A 19,531-nucleotide genomic window follows, 5' to 3' on the forward strand; every position below is an offset into this window, starting at 1 on the left:
CACCCACAGCTGCCTGCCTTCAGAATGCTTATCTTATTGAGAAATATAAACCCCTACTATTGGTTGAGTTTTCCATTATTGGCAGCTAAATTCATTCCTAGTCTGCACAAGTGCCTATCACGTGCCAGGTTGAGTTTAGCTAGATATTTGATTTTAGAAGAGAGAAGCAGATTAATCATCGGCATAAAATGCCTGAGGCTATGGGAGAGGGTGAAATCCAAAATATTTTTTTAAAAAGATTAGGGATAAAATAAGAGAGCCCCAATTTCTTCACAGAAGTGCTGAGTCAATTAAGTAACATACTATGTATGAAAGTAGTTTGTAAGTGAGGCAATAGTGCACAAATGTAAGGACTAGTTATTCAGTTAAGGTATGCTAGGAAGAGTGGCCAAAAATTCACAGAGCAAACCATAGGGTTTGCAGTCCCAGCATACTACACATTGGAGCTATGGGACTCAGGCAAACTACTGGCTTTCTCTGCACCTCAATTTCCTAATCTGTAAAACTGGGATCATAATAGTAATTATCCCCACAGATTCAAAGAGTAAATAAAATAATGTATTAAAGTGTCCAGCACAGAGCCTAGCACATGGTGAACAGCAGCATGTGTCAGCCATGGTTATTATAGGATAACAAAAGGACATCCAAATGCCCCTAAATGCCAAAATGTACCCCCTGCTGCCTTCCCAGTAGTAAGAGAATATCCTGCTATAGTTGTCGCCCAGTTTAAAACCTCAGAGACCACTGTTTTGAAAGAAATGTAGAGCTTACCAGAAGAAGGTTAAAACTTGATTTTCCAGAAATATTTATAGAGCAGCTATGAGGAGAAAGCAAAGCATTGAGGAGGATCAAAAAGACTAAGATAGGATCTGTGCTCTCAGGGAACTTGAAGAGATAAGACATAAACATGAGGAAAATGAAAGAATACAAGAGAAAAATTGCTCAAAGCTCTATGAGAAATGCCATAAGCCAGTGTGTGATTAATTGCCAAACAGAGTTACAGAGACAGATTAGAGCTGTCCAAAGACCAGAGAGATGGGGCTGTGGGGGAAATGACACAGGACAGCTTCAAGAAGAGAAGAAAATCCTCACTAAGGATGGGATAGCTTTGGATAGCGGGACAATCAAGAGAGAGGAGGTGAAGGTCTTCCTGTGGAGAAGGGTGGAGCCTTTTCAAAATCACCGGAACAGGAAATCCCTGAGTATATTTGCGGGTGATGTGGGGATAGAGACAGACCAAGAAGGAGAGGATGTGAAAAGAGGTTAAGCAAGGGATGTGCCATATACAGACAATTATCATTAGTCATGATAATTATGTGCCATAAAGTCACCACAAACAATTAATTAGCAAATACTCAACCATTGCTTCTGGGAAATTACAGGGTTAGGCACCCACAAGCTCCTGGCTGCAACAGTTTCATCAGCTGATCAGTACATAACCTTGTTTTCCATGTGTTTCTGTTTAAAGATACTTTATTTACTATCTACTGCTGGTTCATTAACATCAAACTTAAGACCAGTGACACTGTAACTCATCAACAATGCAAGCTTCTTGTGCTTAAGAACCCTAGAGTTTTTTAGCACTATGCCTGGGGGCCATTTAAAACAGCAAAATCACTAACAAAAAGTACAAAGGTATGAAAAAACATGGCACTAAATATACTACAAAAATGACACTTGTTTACAGAATGTGTACGAGTCAGCCAAGAGGTCCTGATGCAAAATACCAGAAATTGGAGGGTTTTTATAAAGGGTATTTATCTGGGGTAGAAGCTTACCGATACCAGGCCATAAAGCATAAATTACTTCCCTCACCAAAGTCTATTTTCATGCGTTGGAGCAAGACGGCTGCTGATATCTGCGAAGGTTCAGGCTTCCTGGATTCCTCTAGGGTTTTGCTTCTCTCCAGGCTCAGGGTTCCTCTCTTCCTAGGGCTTGCTTCTTTCTGGGCTTCTTTCTGGGTGGGGACTCAACACCCTACTGACAAGGTCCAGTCAAAGCCTTAATCATAATTTAATCATGCCCAGGTACAAACCGGTTTACAAACATAATCCAATATTTATTTTTGGAATTCATAACTGTATCAAACTGCTACAGCATGAGAGCTGAAACAAGAAAGCAGAGCACCACCTTCAACTTCAGCTGGAATGAGTATGTCAGGTGACTCAGGGTTTTTTTTGCTATTCATTGCATGTTATGAAAGTGTCAGGAGAATTGATTTTGGAGTTACAAATAAATTTTAGAGGGTAGGTGAATTCACAAATACAGAATCCCATGAATAAAATAATCAAGTAGAATTAGCACAAGGAATGCAAGGATAGCTTGGAGTCTGAATATGGAAGCCATGAGATAGATCCAAGAAGTTTGGAATTCAGGATATAGACAATGGAAGGTCATAGAGATGCCAAGGGAATAAAAATGGCCAGATATTTGAATGGCCATTAGTGTGGAAGTAAAGTGGAGGTGGAGAGAGTAAGCAAGGGGAGACCACCCACTGGGGCCTATTATAGTGACACAAATGAGAGTTCCAAAGGGCCTGAACAAGATATGTCAGTGGGAAAAAGAATATAGCCATAAGCCAATTTGCAGTCAACCCTCAAAAAAATGGAAAGTCCTTTCTGGTTCTATATCTATTTTTTTCACCTCCACTAACACCAGTTTATAAAATCTGTTCAACTAAGAAGTGAGATTTTTAAGAAAAAGAGCCCAGGCAGGTACTTTTGGAGGAGACAAGGAGAAGGGAAAGCTTGGGAGCCAGGTATACTCCTCAGAATGTATGAGGAGCAGTACTGTGTTGCAAGCCAAGGAATGCATGGGAATGCTTGGCTCTAAGGAAGATAGTGGGACAAGCAAGAAGGAGGATGAGCAGAAGCAGGAAAGATCTGTTAGGGCAGCTATGACCCATCATAAATAACAGATACACTGGGATTCAACTGAACTCATCAGTTTACTCTCTCAAATGTAGAGAAAGCACTTCCTGTGTATGAAGCCCTATGTTCAGCGAGGTTACAGTCCGCCAGCGCATCTGCCGTGCAGAGCCCAGAGATCAGTGCCATAAAGAACAACCGAGTGCTTTGTGAGCTGACCCAGAGGAAAGGCTTCACCTGCATGGCCTGGGGAAGGGGACTTGTATCAGGTGAGGTGGGATGGAGGAGGTGGACTTCAGATAGTCTTTGAAAGGAAATAGTCTCTTGGAGAAGAGAGAAGAATTCTAGAGGGAAAGAACCTCACCAACCCATCCCCAACTGCAGAAAATTTCATCATCTGCTTGCAAACAAATTAGTCCAGTTCTGTGGTAGTAGAAAGAGGAATGAGACATGAAGGTGAACGGACAAACTGAAGACAGCTGAGAATGCCAAATGAAATGTTTGTCCTTAACTGAGTGAAGAGAGACTGAGGGGTCTTCATCAGGGAAGTGGAAAGGTTGATGGCTGTGTATTGGAGGATAAGACCAACAATGCTGTTTGGAATGGCATAGAGAGGAGAGAGGTGATGAAATAGAATGTAAGAGGTAAGGGAGCCTCTGCCTAAGGTCATGGCAGCACTAGTGGAATGGAGGAGTCAGGTGTGCACTACATCTGGGAAGAAGAATCTATAAGGCCAGAAAGCTGATTTATAAGAAGAGTGAAAAGGGGAAAAAGGTATAAAGTTAACCCCAGATGGAAAGCTTAGGTGACTAGGCGAGAGGAGATCATGTCTTTGCCAATGTAATGCTTGAGGTGCCCACATGTCGTCCAAGTGGGGGGACAGCCGACAGTCTGAAATGTGGATATGGAGCTCAAGAGGCCTGCCATAGCCAAGGGATATCAATCTGATAGTTATCTGTGAGAGGTCATGTTAAGCCTTGAATTGTGTCTCCCAAAAGATGTGCTTAAGTCCTAGTACCTGTCCTGTGTATGTGAAATTATTTGTAAATAAGATCTTTGAAGATATTATTAGTTAAAGTGAGGCCAAACTGGATTAGGGTGGGTACTAATCCAATATGACTGTTTTCCTTATGGAATTGGAAATTTGTTACAGAGCAATGGAGAGACAAAAAGACAGCCATATGATGGAGGCGGAGATTGAAGTTCAAGAAACACCATGGATTGCTGGCCACCCACCAGAAGCCAAGGAGAGGCAAGGAATAGATTCTTCCCCTTTAAGGGGAAGCATGGCCTTGCCAACATCTTCATTTCAGACTTCTAGCCCCCAACAGCATGTGACAATAGATCTCTGTGTTTTAAGCCAACTGGTCTGTGGCACTTTTTTACAGTAGGCCTGAAAAACGAATAAAGCTCATAAAAGAGGCCGTAAGAGTCAATAAGGCCATTGTGAGAAAAAATCTGGGAAAGGAGAAGAGACTGAGGAGAAGGATCCTTGGAATCACTGGAATCTGGAGGCTCTGGGTTGGGGGGCGAGGAGAAAGAGAAGGAAGCAGATGGAAAGAAAGGGACAGGCAGGAGGAGAAAAGTGCTATGGAAATCAAGAAAGCAAGAACCTCAAAAAGAAGGGGGTATCACCACTGCCAAATGCTGCCAAGGCAGCAGCACAAGAGGGTTTGGGCGGAGGAAATACCACTGAAGTTCCCTGTTGGAAGGGGTAAGCTCCTCAGCAAACAGTGCAGAGCAGAGCAGGGTTCAGAGATCCAGACTAGACGGGATCAAGGCGTGATTGTGTGAGTGAGGTAGGGAAGGAAAAGGGCATAAATGACATTTGAGAAGTTTGGTAGTAACGGGAAGTAAAAAAGGAGGACAAAGGCTTAGGGAGCAAGTCACAGAGACCACTTACTGAGAGACACACACACACACGCCCTGGTGGGATTAGGTAGAAGAGCTCTGCATTGTTTGTCTACTGGTTCTGCTATTCTCAGGCCAAGTGATCTTGAGAAAGTCATGCAGCCTCTCTTGGCCTGTCTTTCATCTGGAAAATGGAGTGTAAGTATTTGAATAGAGGAGTTCTGGGGTCCCTACCAGTTACAGCATAGCATTTAAAATCATGGTTTCCAATTTACTGCTATGTGACCTAGGGCAAATTGTGTTACTGTTCTAAGACTTAGTTTCTTCTTGTGCATATTGGGGATAATATCACCTGCTGCAGAGGCTTGGTAGAAGAAGAAAATGAAATAACATGTAAAATTTTCCTGACACAGACTGAGACCTTATTAAAGGTTAGCCATTGTAATTATGTTTGGCAACAATCATCAAAACACCAAAAAAAAAAAAAAAAAAGGCCAGATCAGAAAAGCTATGGTGTCCAGATATTATATATTTCTCTAAAGCAACATCTACCTGAAATTGATGTGGTATATAAATTAATGAAGCCAAAAGCCTCAATTATTTTACATCAAATATTCAACAGAATATCTCCATCTTGTGTTTTTTTTGTTTGTTTGTTTGTTTTTAAGATTTATTTATTTATTTAATTCCCCCCCTCCCCCAGTTGTCTGTTCTCTGTGTCTATTTGCTGGTCTTGTTTCTTTGTCCGCGTCTGTTGTCAGCGGCACGGGAAGTGTGGGCAGCGCCATTCCTGGGCAGGCTGCACTGTCTTTTGCACTGGGCGGTCCTCCTTACGGGGCACACTCCTTGCGCGTGGGGCTCCCCTACGCGGGGGACACCCCTGAGTGGCACAGCACTCCTTGTGCGCATCAGCACTGCACATGGGCCAGCTCCACACGGGTCAAGGAGGCCCGGGGTTTGAACCGCGGACCACCCATGTGATAGACGGTCGCCCTAACCACTGGGCCAAGTCCGTTTCCCCATCTTGTGTTTTTTACGCTCACTAAGATCCTCTTCCCTAAACACTCCCCATAAGCTATAATTGCACAGCCTAAAATTTCTATATAATTTTTTTTCTCTTTGTGGTAAAAGTATTGAAGCCTCCTATTAAAATATTACTGTCATCAGGAAGGCTAACTGTGTTAAGCTTTTAACAACTGTTAATACTTAGGTAGCATAAATTCAACAGATTAGCCACTCAGTTATTTTGCAAGCAGAGCAAAATAAGTAGTTGCACCTGAAGTGTGAGAGTGACCTCAGTGTTCACACTGTGGGCAAAGGGGGCGCAGAAAAGTCCTATTTGCAGGGAGAGGGGTGAAGGGGAGGAAACAAGGCAAGATTCCACAAAAATGGGTGTCTTGAGTACAGAAAATTCTAGAGTGGAATTTTTAAGTACTCCAGGACTCTGTTCAGAATATGAGAAAATCTCAGGAAGTAAGGAAGCTTGACTCAGAGAAGCTGGAGCAAGAGGGACAGTCAACTGGCTCAATGTGGATTTTGTGAAGGTCATCACAAGGGATTTACCGTGGGGTAGAGTTGAAGAATTTGAGAGTCGGTGAGGTTCAAGGCCATGGATCAGGCCAAAAGTGACCTAGGAGGGTGGGCTGAAGAATCAAGCATAGTTTCATGTGAAATAATACCCTGACAGAGGACACAGCTTCCACAGAATGGAGGTGAGATTTCCTCAGTCTCATACTGTAGGTCTTTAAGAGTCCACGTATAAAGGCTGAGCGTCTTTGAAACTATGAAGTGTATTAATGGATAGGAAATGAAGGGAGCAGATTGTCTGTAGGGTGTTTTGGGAAATCAGATCAGATTTCCTCACAGAAAGAGGGAGGCAAGGTTTATTAAAGTTCAATGTACATTTATTTAGTGCTCTCCATGTGCTATTCACTGGGTTTGGTCTAGGAAATCAAAGATGAACCAGACACTGAGAGTTCCAACAGTCAATGGCTGCTTAACAGACAATCTTAAAAATGTATAGCACAAAACAACCACCATTTTATTTTGCTCCTGATTCTCTAGGTCAAGAATTCAGTAGAGCACAGAAAGGAGTTTCAAACAGACAGAGAGGCCAGGGATAGCCTGACTGCAGTTTTATGTCTGAGGTATCTATCTAGTTCTCAGTTCTCTCCACACAGCCCCTTCAAGGAGCATTCCCACAGCATTGCAGTCACAGAGTAGTTGGACTTTTTATCTGATGAGTCAGGGATCCAAAACAGGGAAGGCAGAACCTGACATCTTAAAAGCCAGCCCCTGAATGGGTGTAGCATCACTTCTGCCATATTCTGTTCATCAAAGCAGTGACCAATAAAGTAAAGGAAGAGAAAGAATTGGTGGCAGCCATCTTAGAAACAAGCTACCACAGCAAGCTTCCCTGTGAGGAGCAGTTTAGGCTGGGACCTCTGTGAGGTCAAGGACCCTATCTGTCTGGTTGTCTGCTGCATCCCTTGATCCCCATTACATTTCCTAACACATAGTATACATACAATAAATATTTATTGAATGAATTAATAAAATGAGTCTACCAGGATTCCATACCCAAGTTTATTCCCCAGTAAAACATGTATTTGTCCTCAGAGAGATGAACTTTTAAAGAAATTTGGGTAGAAAAAAGGTCTGAATTCTCTAATTTGGTATTAACAGCCCACATTTATCAGAAAATAACCAAAATTTTACAGCATGTGGTCAAATGTAATCTCGACACCTATCTACAATTCTACTACAACTTCGTCTCTGAAATATAGAATGAAAGTGGTGTTCCCACTAAATTCACAATATTGCTGACAGGGCTCCTGCTTACTGTGATACCCTGCTGAAAAGGACAGGATATACTAAAGACTCATGGTTCTCTTCATCCTTATAGCCCTTCAAGTTCTGGTAAGCCCAAAGCATGTGTAATGTACTCCCTTATATCTGGGTTCCACCCTGGACTTGCTCAGCTTTCCACAGACAAAGGTTCCTCTCAAGCAAAAGACGCCACCCCCATTTCACCACTGTGAGTAGGGAATGCACACTTTCCATTTCTGAGAGAGGGGAGAACATCATGGAAAAGCAAACTTGCAGAATCCCATCAGAGATTCCCTCTCTGCCTTCACAGCACAACTTCCTTCAGGCCTGGGGTAGGGCAGTGGTCTGGGGTCTTTGGTGCTCAAATGAGGTCTTTTTTTTTTTAAGATTTATTTATTTATTTATTTATTTATTTATTTATTTATTTATTTATTTCTCTCCCCTTCCCCCCCCACCCCGGTTGTCTGTTCTCTGTGTCTATTTGCTGCATGTTCTTCTTTATCCGCTTCTGTTGTTGTCAGTGGCACGGGAATCTGTGTCTCTTTTTGTTGCGTCATCTTGCTGTGTCAGCTCTCCGTGTGTGCGGCACCATTCCTGGGCAGGCTGCACTTTCTTTCGCACTGGGCGGCTCTCCTTACGGAGCACACTATTTGCGTGTGGGGCTCCCCTACATGGGGGACACCCCTGCGTGGCACGGCACTCCTTGCGCACATCAGCACTGCGCATGGGCCAGCTCCACACAGGTCAAAGAGGCCCGGGGTTTGAACCGTGGACCTCCCATGTGGTAGACGGACGCCCTAACCACTGGACCAAGTCTGCCGCCTCAAATGAGGTCTTTAATGCATAAAATAAAAGCCATCACTTATTGAGCATTCAATATGGGTCTGACAATGTGCAAATCTCTGTACGTAAATGATTTCCTGAATTCTCACTAACCTACAAGATAGACAGTAATTTTGTCTCCATTTTATGGATGGGGAAACTGAGGTTGAAAGAAATGAAGAAATGTGCTCAAGTCACAGAGCTGGTAGACAGCAGAGGTAACATTTGTACACAAACCATCTGAATTCTGAGTGAAGCTTCTTGGACCATCTTCTTTAACCTCAGAACACTGCCTCTTTCCTTCTTCCTCAGGCTGGTAAATATTGAGGAGGCTGATGGTAGAGACCGCAAGCAATAATCAGAGGGCCAACTGGACACTTGGAATTAGGGCTGATATTGAGGATGCAGAGTTGATGATGAATCATTCTGCTCGGCCAATGAAATCCTACAGAGGCCCGCAGAGCCTCTTTGTCTTTACCTGTGGTCTGGCTAACCCTCTCTGAGGTGGTACCATTAAATCAGCCCCTCTATTTAGCTGAGCAGATACATAATGATGTGCCCTCCGTGGAAGTTTACCTCTCTGTGAGAAGGGAAAATTCAGCTTCCTGCCAAAAAGCCAGCCCTGCTTTCTTTTCCATCACTGTGCTTTAACAAACCCAACATAGGCTTTTTCTTTCTACCTTGTCAAGGAGCCAAGAGTGGCATTTCAAAGGACACGTTTACCCCCTAGCAATTTCTCTCTTTTACCACCATGTGCTTTCTTCTCATAAAATCAGACCAGACAATGAAGCTGTAAACTCAGCTGGCAAGATTGATATCCTCTTTCCCCTACCTTCCTCGAGTTGGATATGGCTTAGGAGTTGTGCATTGTGAACAATAAACATTTAAATGAAAGTTCTTCAAGATAGAGACAATCACAATTTAACCACAATGACAACAAAACAAGTAAAATAATCTAATTGATATAGCAGGGGGTGAATTCAAGAAAACATATGGCATGTAAATAATGAACTGGACAAAACTGCAGGGAAAAATCTCTATCTTCGGTTTCTGAAAATCTCTGGCTTGATGCTCGCTAACATCTGGAGCACATACATAGGGAATGGACTGTCCCTGCAAAATGTAACCAAACAAATCAACTGCTCTGCTCCTTATTTCAAGCACTTCAGTTTTTACAATGAATGGGAAAACTATGGCAATCACTGTTATACCATTTATGATGAAAAAGTCAGCAGGTAGACAGATTATAGAAAGTAAAACAGAGTTTCATATATTCTGCAATCCCACTGTCTCTGCCAAAAACGAGCTGCTAAAGTAAATCCCAGAAGTTTTACATTTTTCTGCCACCTTTTGTTTTCTCGCTCCTATGAAGGACTATAAGGAAAGAGCTTCAGTGTGACTTAACACACACTGATTTCACCAGACTTGAGATATGGCAATTTTAAGAGAAATTAAAAGCCATTTGTAGAGTTACCATTTCCTCTACTTTTTGCAATTCACAAACTTTTATATTCTCAAATTTTGAAAAGGGATTAAATGGTTAATAAGCATGTTAGTCATCAGAATAAAAGTACAAAAACTGTAGCACATCTAGAGGTGGAGGGCGACTAGCCAACCGTGAAAGGATCTACTAATCAGTTAAAAATAAAACAAATATCCCCTATTTTAATTTTCTTTCCACTTTCTCTTAGAACTTACACATAACCCTGTTTTCAGAAAGCAGGTTATATTTTCCTTATCCATAAAATGAGTGTTGAATTAATGACCTCCCAGCTGCCTTCCCTGTTCAAATAAATTCTATGATTTTAAGTATACATACATCTCTATATATTTGCATATGCATGCATACATATACAGATACATATAGAGAGAGAGAAACTATGCAGTTACTTCAAGATAATTTTTAAATAAAAATGGATTTCTCTTTGCATCTGACATACATTTAGCCTCTCTGGACCTCAGTCTGAATCTGAGTAAGCAAAGACTTGGAATCATGGGTGGAAAATGGGTTTCAATTTGCCTGCCAAATCTTATCTATTGCCAGGATCATTATGTTGAAAAGCATCGGTGAAACTGTACCTAGGCTCAGGATAAAAGAGTGCTTTTATTCATAATAAGTATTTCATATAGTGAGCATTTATAATAAGTAGCTATAATAATAACACACGGCAGATCATACATGATATTTCTATGATTCTCAATAAGTCTATTAAAGTCTAAATCCTATCCCCTTTGTGGAAGAGTTATAAAAGGAACAAAAGAAAAGTTTGGAGTCCATTTATACATTGGGGTTTCACAGCAAAGAAACAGAGGTCCAAAAAGATGAAATTATTTGCCCATGGCCAAAGCTTGTACCCCAGAATTCCAAGTCCACATCCATTATACTACAATACACCATCTTCCTAAAATACTATTAAGCTCTTTGCAAGGGAGAGGCTGAATGTGATCAAAAACTCAGTCAGGACCCAGCCGAGAAGGAGAAATCTCTTCTCACCAAGTATTTTAAACAAAGTAAATTTAATTAGGAAATTAACTACACAAATAACTGAAGAGCTGAGAAGTAAAGTAGATGAAGCAACCCAAAGATTAGTAAGATAAGAAAGTTTCCATCCCCCTCAGGCTGTAAGAACAAGGGAGGCGGTGATGCTCCCAGAACTATTTCAGAGACTACCCGGCAAGAGCAGAAACTGTGGAGGAGGAAACTGTCCGGTGGAGAGCTAGAACAATGAAAGACATGCAAACACTGCTGAAAAATGCTTCAGAAGGCAGAAAGAGCCAGAAATACCCTAGCTTCCCTTCAGTCTTCTGCGGGTGCCTCCGCTTGGCAAAACCTACTGAAGAGCCAGTTTAGCAAGGGAACCTGGGAAACAGTTACAGAAGTGTGAGTGATGACAGGCACAGATGAAAAAATAAATAGATAAGTAAATAGATGTGGATATATGATTTTAGGCCATGGACTAAAACTAACAGGCTACATCCATATCCTAGGGAATATATCCATTTTTTTCCCTATCTATTCCATTCACTTATTCCTTCTGATATGCAATTACAGCTTTCCTCTCCCAAACAGAGCAAAGATCACAGGCAGGTATATGGAAGTCTTGATGGAATTTTGCACTAAAGTCAAACTAAAAACGATCTCCTATCCAGATTGTTTCAACTTTATTTGAAGGATTAAGACCCTGGGAGGAAAGGAAAATTACTAGAGACGGAGGCCCAGGAAAATTATTTCTCCTCAGAGACCCATATTTAAATGAAGATATCTTTAAAGCTACAAAGAAGAGATGGTTCTGTAGCTATAGGATCCTTGGTTTCAGAGTCTAAGACAATGACTTTCAAAGTGTGGTTCTGGCTATCTACATCAAAATTGCTTTGGGATTAAAAATCTAAACTCAAGGCCTCAATAGACATACAGAATCAGTAACTCTAGAGAGAGAACTTAAGTATTGCATTTTTAGCAGGACCTATAAAGTATTTTGGGAATAAGGATCCCTGGACAAGAAAATCCTTGGCATCAACAAGAAATTCATGTGCATAGCCCTTCCCTAGTGAGTCAGTGATACCCCTTGTAACACACTTCATCTGGAGTTGCCAAGGGTATTTGGCCTTGAACTGGCAAGGCCTGCCCTTGCCAGTTCTAGTCTTTGGCATCTGTTCCACCTCTGGACTGTGGATTTACAGTTCTTATCTTTTGGCCCTTCTTTGGGAAAATGTCTGCAGCCTAAAAATTCAGAAAGCTTTGCGTCCCCTCTCCACTGCAGGAGAGGACCCCAGTTCTCCATCTCTTTTGCTTCCCGTTGAGCCCTCCAGGAGAACCCCTCTCCTTAGGGATGGAGTTCCTGAGCTGTCAGTGCCTCTTGTTTCCCATATCACTCCAAAGTGGTAGAGGAAGAAGCTGTAGTAGATGCAGCTGTCACAGCTGTGGGTCTGGGAGACTCGCCCGTCACAGATGCTGGGGGTCCTGCCCTCTCTGGGGTGTCTGGAGATGAAGGGCCCTGAGGTCCAGTGCCATGCTGCACCTGATCCTAAGAGGAAAATTGTCTCCCAGGTCCACCCACAGGTAATGTCTGCAGGATTTCACGCCACAGATTTACAACTTCCCTTTCTTCCCCTCTGCTGGGAGGGATCTGGGTGCAGTATTGTTATTTGTGCCTGATATAACAGTGTTTCTTCTCCTTTAAACAATCTACAGGGGCCACCTTCCTGGAGATGGAAGATGAAAAGACTTCGAGATTACCTGCCAGGACCATTTAAGCTTTAATGATTTTCACGTGAGTGCTCCCAGAGACGCTGTACAACAACCGAGTCACAGGATGCTGTTCTAATAAAATTAAAATTACCAAAATAAACTGCCGGGCATCTGGAAAGCACCAAGAACACAACATATTATGTAAACTGACATTCAAATATTGTACACCTACGAGGCCCTTGATTTATAACAAAGGCATTATGCACACTAAAGCCTTATTTTTTAAATTTTAATTTCCTTGTAAGTGGATTTTAATCACTAGGTAGCCAAATCATATTTGATATCAATTTCCTTTATGTTGCCCAGTGATTTACAGTGTCTTTGTGTCCAATTCTCAAATTCACATTTACATATATTCTTGATGTGCAAATACAAAGCAAGAGCTATTCAAATGAAAATGAAAAGGTGTTTGCAAATATCCAAATAATAGATTCCCCCTCCTTTCTTTTTTCATCTAGCTATGTTGGCATCCTTTAGAAACTTAATATGGGATTAGGGGACTAAATGTGAATATTTTGTGATTCTATGAAAACCAAGCTCTTCAAAAAATGCCCTAAACAACAAATGACTTTCAGTTTGATCATGAATATTGATAATATAATATTTATTTTAAATATAATGTATTCATCAGTACTCAACCAAAAGTAAAATTAAACTCATCAGGATCAGAATAGCTGTTTGGTTTTGCAAAAGTCAAGGACCCTCGTTGGATGGCTTAATGACTTCTTGTTTGTGTTCTGTTTGCATAAATTATCCATCAAGTGCAGCCATTACACCGGATGCAGCATGGCACTCGCCGAGGAATGAGAGGCGCGTCAGGATCCTCATTAAAAGGAAATGTGATTGGAATGGACTCATCATTCCATGCCTGGCAAAGATCTGCTGTCTCCATTCTCCATCCCCCTTTGCACCAATTTCATTTCAAGTTGGAACCGGGCTCACAGACCTAGATTTTTAAAGGCAACGGATGCAATCAAACAATAGAGGCTGTAAGAGACAGCCGCTGTGCCTGTAGCCAAATGTGATAAAGGAAGGAGAGAAAAACAGAATAATGTGTTGCAAGGCAATCAGATGAGTCTCTGAGAATGCAGGTGCTGTGTAATGCTCTCTCAGTTCATCTAGCAGTTTATGTAGCACACAAAAAATTCTTTTTCTCAATATCTACATTCTATCTCATGGTGTGACTCCTCCAATAAACTGGATATGGATGGGACCCAAGTCATGCTGCGTGTAATACTAATTAAGAAAGATAGGCAAAAATAATGGCATCTCTGTTTCACATAGTACAATCATATTCCAGTCTGGACCCATCCTGTAGCTATGCCAATGTAATTGTATTACTCAACTCAGGAAAGCCTCTGCGTATGTTGTTTTCTAGAGAGAGACAATGCAAAAGGAAGTTGTGAGCCTACTAGGAGGAGAGCAACTTCCCAACTGTGTGAGAAGATGGTGCATTTCTGAGCTGTGCAGAGCCGAGCGTATGTTGAATTAGAATAAAAAATGCAGGTGAGTTCAAGGGGAAGTGGAAAACACAACCACTTCTTCTTGCAATTTTAAATAAAATTGCCTGTGTACCTAGAGACGGTTCTGGTTTGGTCCACAGACACCCAGCTCTGAAATAAGAAATTGAAGAGTATTATCAAATGACTATCGTCACCATAAACTGGCCTTGGCTAAACCGGCCCTCAAGGCTGGGACACTATTATCAGCAGCTTAAGCTAGTCATAAATGCTGCATGCAAGACAGAATAACCATGCAAGATCCACACAGCTGGGGCCCAGAGTCAGGTTGTAAATGGCTCAGACTGGTCTTTAATACTCTAAATTGATACAAAAACAGCTGGGATGTGATGTGCCTAGTTATCAAGTACATCCTCGGGCTTAGTCATACCTCATAATATGGCCTTGCAGATAGATTCAAGTACACGAAGGGACAGTGTACATACAGGTGTCAGGAAGCAGCTGCTCTCCATTTACTCAGAGGACAGGAAAAGAGGGAACAAAGTTTAAATTACAGCAGGCAGGTGTGGCAGGTGTAAAAAGACAGAAATGAGGGTAACCAAGTTGTTAAACAGGGAAAACATTATTAAATAGTGCAAGGAGAGTGCAAGAGAAATGGACATTAAACTATTGAGTACCAGCACATACATACATGGTAAAATGGCATATTGATAGAGAAGACAGCCTGGATATTATTTTCATTAAATTTTATATTGAAAAATATGAAATTGCCATTTTTGCAAATCTCAATGGGTCAACTATCAGCAGTTTCATATGGTTCAACCTTAGTACTTCTGCCTTACTTCAGAACTTTGCACAATACCTAGGCAAGCAATAAATATTTGTAGGATGGGTGAAAGAATAAATGAACGTTAAAATATCTTAAATGAGGACATTTAAACCAAATGAGCAAGAGTTTTCTAGTTTGTTTCACAAATGGAGATGGTCTTTTTGTGTAAATATCTGCATTGGTTATTTTTCTATCCAAGGTATCTCCTTTGAGTCTATCTTTGAGGTCACACTCACTAGTGTCACGCACTTCAAGCATTTGTAAACACGGTTAATAACCATCTTCCCCACCCTTTTAGACTTCCAGTAAAGATAGTTAATAAAAATAATCAACTCCATGTCCTTTCCTAACCTTATTGCGTGTTAATGGGAAAAATAGGTTATTAGAGGATCCAACAATCATTGTTTCCTTTTGAGTCTTTGTGCAGGTGTAAATGCTAAAGAAGAAATGTTCATAATCATTGAAGAAGTCTGAATTAGTTTTGCATAACAAGTTTGTTGAGACATATGCTAATTCCTTAACATTTTAACATATGCCAATGCCATACTTCCAGTTGAGCAAGCCAAAACTTTTGGAATCATCCCTAATTGTTCTTTTATTTCACTCACACCCCACATCCAATCTACCATCAAATCCTTAAACCCTACCTTCAAAATATTGCCAGCATCCCCAGCCACTCCTTTCCACATCTTCTGCTGCCCACCCTTACACCCCTCCTCCAGCACCTCTGAGGTCGAGCCACGATCCTTTCTCACTAGATTATGGCAAGAGGTCCCAACTGGCCTCCTGCTTCTATTCTTACCTCCCCATACCCTATTCTCCATAGAACTGAGAAATCACCATGAACTTCCCATTTCAATCAAAGTCAGACAAAGTCCCTACAGTGGTATAAGAGCCCTTCACAATCTGTCCTACCATGCCCCCTTACCTCCCTGCGTTTATCTCCCACCACTCTCCCTCCTGAACATTCTGCTCCAACCGCCCCAACCTCCTCCAGGCACATTTCTGCCCCAGGTCTTGGCACTTTGCTGTTCTCTTTAAAGATATTTTTAATTTATTTATTTTATTTATCACCCCCTCCCCCAGATGGTTCCCTCATCTGTCTGCTCATTGTTTGTTTGCTCACCTTCTCCAGGAGGCACCAGAAACTGAACCTAAGACCTCCCACATGAGTGGTGAGTGCCCAATGGACTGAGCCACATCCTATGGGCTGCAGAGTCTGCTGTCTGCTCATTGTGGCAGGGGTGGAGTCTAGCTCTGTTGCATCTGGAGGCAACCTAGTAAGGCAGCATCAGCTCATCTTCTTTTAGGAGTCACCAGGACCTGAACTCAGGACCACCTATATGGTAGGTGGACACCCAAGTGGTTGAGCCATGTCTGCTTCCCTGCTGTTTTCTTATATATAATGATCCCCAGCCCCCAAATGCTATGATTAGCTTCCTTACCTCCTCCAGGTATTTGTTCAAATTTCACCTTCTCAGTAAGGTGTTCTCCTGTCCAAATGTCAACCCATTCCCCACCAATCTCTATCCCCCCTCTTCATTTAATATTTTACCCTTCACCTTTGTGGAAGTTTTAAAATACATCCACATGTTATTTTCTATTCCACCTTTCAAAAGGTGGAGCCTAATTTCTCTCCCTTTGAATACTGGCTTTACTTAGTGATTCACTACTAACTAACAGAATGCCCTGGAAGTGGTGAGATGTCCCTTCTGAGATTAAGTCATGAAAAGGCACATTGGCTTTCTCCTTGCACTTCCTCTCACATAGATCAATTGCTAAGGGTTCAGAAGTCAGTGCCATATCCTGAGGACAGTCAAGCAGCCCTCTAGAGAAGTTCACAGGAAGAGAAACTATGGCCTCCTGCCAACAGCCATGGGAGGGAGACCTCATGGAAATGGACCTCCCAGTCTTAGGCAAGGCTTCAACTGACTCCAGCCCTAGCTGATAGCTTGACTGCAACCTCATGAGAGATGCTAAGCCAGAAACACCCAGCTAAGCCACTCCTGATTCCTGGCCACAGAAACTGCAAGGAAATAAATGTTGGTAGTTTATAGCCACAAAGTTTTGGGATAACTAATACAGCCCTTATCAGCATAAACATATTTCATATCTTGCTTATAGATCTTATTTATCAACTGTCTTTCTTAAATGAACTAATCTTTTACTTTGAAGACTGCATAAGGTGGCTATCCAAGATTCCCATATGTTAGTGCTTCAGCAGAAATAGGACACTCAGAAATATACTCATAGTGGTAGCAAGAATTTATATTACTTGGATAAAGAATAGAGTGCAACTAGTAGGACAGTGATTATCCTTGGTGCTAGAGGAGATACCCACTACAGTTGTGTTGCAGGTATGACTGCAAAGGGAATCCTATTTTCCTACTGAATACTAAAGATGTGTTCTCACATTAAAATAAGTTAACCAGTAGAATGATTTGTGAATTATTGGTTCTTTACCCAGGCAGAAAACAAAGTCATTAATGAAGCTTCCAACAACCACGAATGCCCAGATGCCACACCCAAAGATCCTGGTTCAGAAGGAGATCTAGGGTGAGGCCCTGGCATCTTTAGCTGTGAAAATGTCCCCTAGATTATTCTGATGCACATCTAAGACTGAGAACCACTCATCTGGGCTGTAAATAACCAAGAAGGTAGCAAAATCCATAGCCTACTAGAACTGGAAGCACTTCACATCAATACATACATTCTGAAGTTCCCTTCTGCATTCATTCATTCATTTATTCATTCCATATTAATTTGCTGGGCACTCCACTAGACTGGAGGAAATGATGACCCTGATTGAACTCTGGACCTGGTGAAGGAAATCAGAATCTCACCCAATGAACATCCAACCCAGAGCATCTGTTGTTAAAATCCTAACCATTCCCTGCCTTTTCAACATCACTGCCTTTCCCAACAGAGCCTGTAGTCATTCACACACACATAACCTGGGCTGGAGATAGATTGGGGGTGCAAGACCAAAGAGATATGGGAGAAACGGACCAAAAAGGAGGGGCAAGATTATCTAAGGAGAATATGTAGAGTGCAAAGGGGAAGATGTCCAAACTAACCCTAAGGAACCCCAGAATTTAAGGACTGCTAGAGGAAGGAGAGCCTGCAATGGAGATGAAAACACAGGTACGTGAGGGCCAAGCAGAAAGCCGAGGAGTGTGATGACCTGTAGATCAAAGACATGGTATATTCAAGAAAGAGGAATGACCAAAGCTCACATCTCTCTAAGGAGATTTGGCGTTCTATTTGATCAGATCTGTAAATATATTTTGTAAAACAAGTTTAATCCAAACTAGGATTCTATCCTATTCACTCTAATGCTTATTTGTCCTTGAGTAGCATAGATAAGTCACAGCAAGGTGGCAGCTAGACCATGGTCCCAACCCTGGTCTTCTACTAACTAACTCTGGAGTCTCAGAAAATAATTTAAATTTTTAAGAGTCTCCATTTCCTCACCTACTAAGTAATAGCTTAGTAATAAATAATCTATATTTTCTTCTTTTTCAGTTCTAACCCTCTATTAAAAATTATGTGCATGTGTTGTGTGTGTATGTAACAGTCCGTTACCCAATATTGTTCTCTAAGATATGGAAAGCACTATTTATCAGAGAGAGATTATAATTTGACTTTATTAGTAAAGGAAGCAAGCACTGGCAGGCATATGCTAATTTCCAGAGTAGTAGCTGACAGTGTTATCCTTCATTTCGAAAATATTTCAATACCAATTGGGTGAGTTAGAAAAAATATCCTTGGGCATTCTAGCAGCATCAGAGGACTGTCAGAGACCAAGAGTAGACCCTGGAGTTCTGTTGGTTTATGCCCATGCCCTGAGCTTCTAGGCAACTGACAACACAGTGTTCTCCCTCCCACCCCTTTGTTCCCAAGCTCATATCTCGTTCAGGAAGGGCGTCTGAAGACTGTAGACCACCCCGATGGTACAACAGTAGCTCTCCACCTTCAGGCTTGGCGTAGGCAGAGACATGATGGATGCCACAGCAGGTGGTGAGCTGACAGCCGTGGGAGGTTGTAACTCCTTGTTCCCTCTGCCAATAAATTCCCAAGAAGGAGTCACTTTAAAGAGAGATTTCCAGCTCTGGCTCCACTCCTTCTGTCAGAAAAGGACCAGATATTCAGAAAAACAAGAGTAAAATGGGCTCAGGAAAAGTCTCTCCTATCACACTCTGAAGAAAGGTTTCTCAGCCTTAGCACTATTGATGCTTGGGGCTAAAGAATTCTTGGTTGTATGGCTCTGTCCTGTGGATTGTAGTGTGTTGAGCAGCATCCCTGGCCTCTTCCACTGGCTGCCAGGAGCATCCTTCCCCCAGTAGTAACAAACAAAATTGTCGCCATACATTGCCCAATGTCCCCTTAAAGACAGAATCATCCTGATGAGAACCACTGATTCAAAGAACAGTCATCTTCACCAAAAATGTCCCCAACCAAACCTGGCTGGCTGAAAGCAGTCCAGCCTCCACATGATACTTCAATAACTCCTCCTGCATGAATTATGCTTCTGCCATTTGAAAAGCAAACAATAACAAATCTGTGTACACAATTGTACCCTGCTTGGTTCTGAACTCCTGCTTCTAGAGATGAGAAAGCTCCA

The 19,531-nt window shown here is 41.8% G+C and overlaps 1 long non-coding RNA gene across 1 annotated transcript; it reads left to right on the forward strand.

Moving 5' to 3' along the window:
* Positions 1 to 6,217: 6,217 nt before the first annotated feature.
* LOC131279284 (uncharacterized) lies at positions 6,218 to 12,851 on the forward strand. Its single transcript, XR_009186666.1, has 2 exons — positions 6,218 to 6,430; positions 12,562 to 12,851. It is a non-coding gene; the product is annotated as an uncharacterized lncRNA (long non-coding RNA).
* Positions 12,852 to 19,531: the final 6,680 nt, after the last annotated feature.

Source organism: Dasypus novemcinctus, chromosome 7 (genome assembly GCF_030445035.2).
Source record: "Dasypus novemcinctus isolate mDasNov1 chromosome 7, mDasNov1.1.hap2, whole genome shotgun sequence".
Lineage (NCBI taxonomy): Eukaryota > Metazoa > Chordata > Mammalia > Cingulata > Dasypodidae > Dasypus > Dasypus novemcinctus.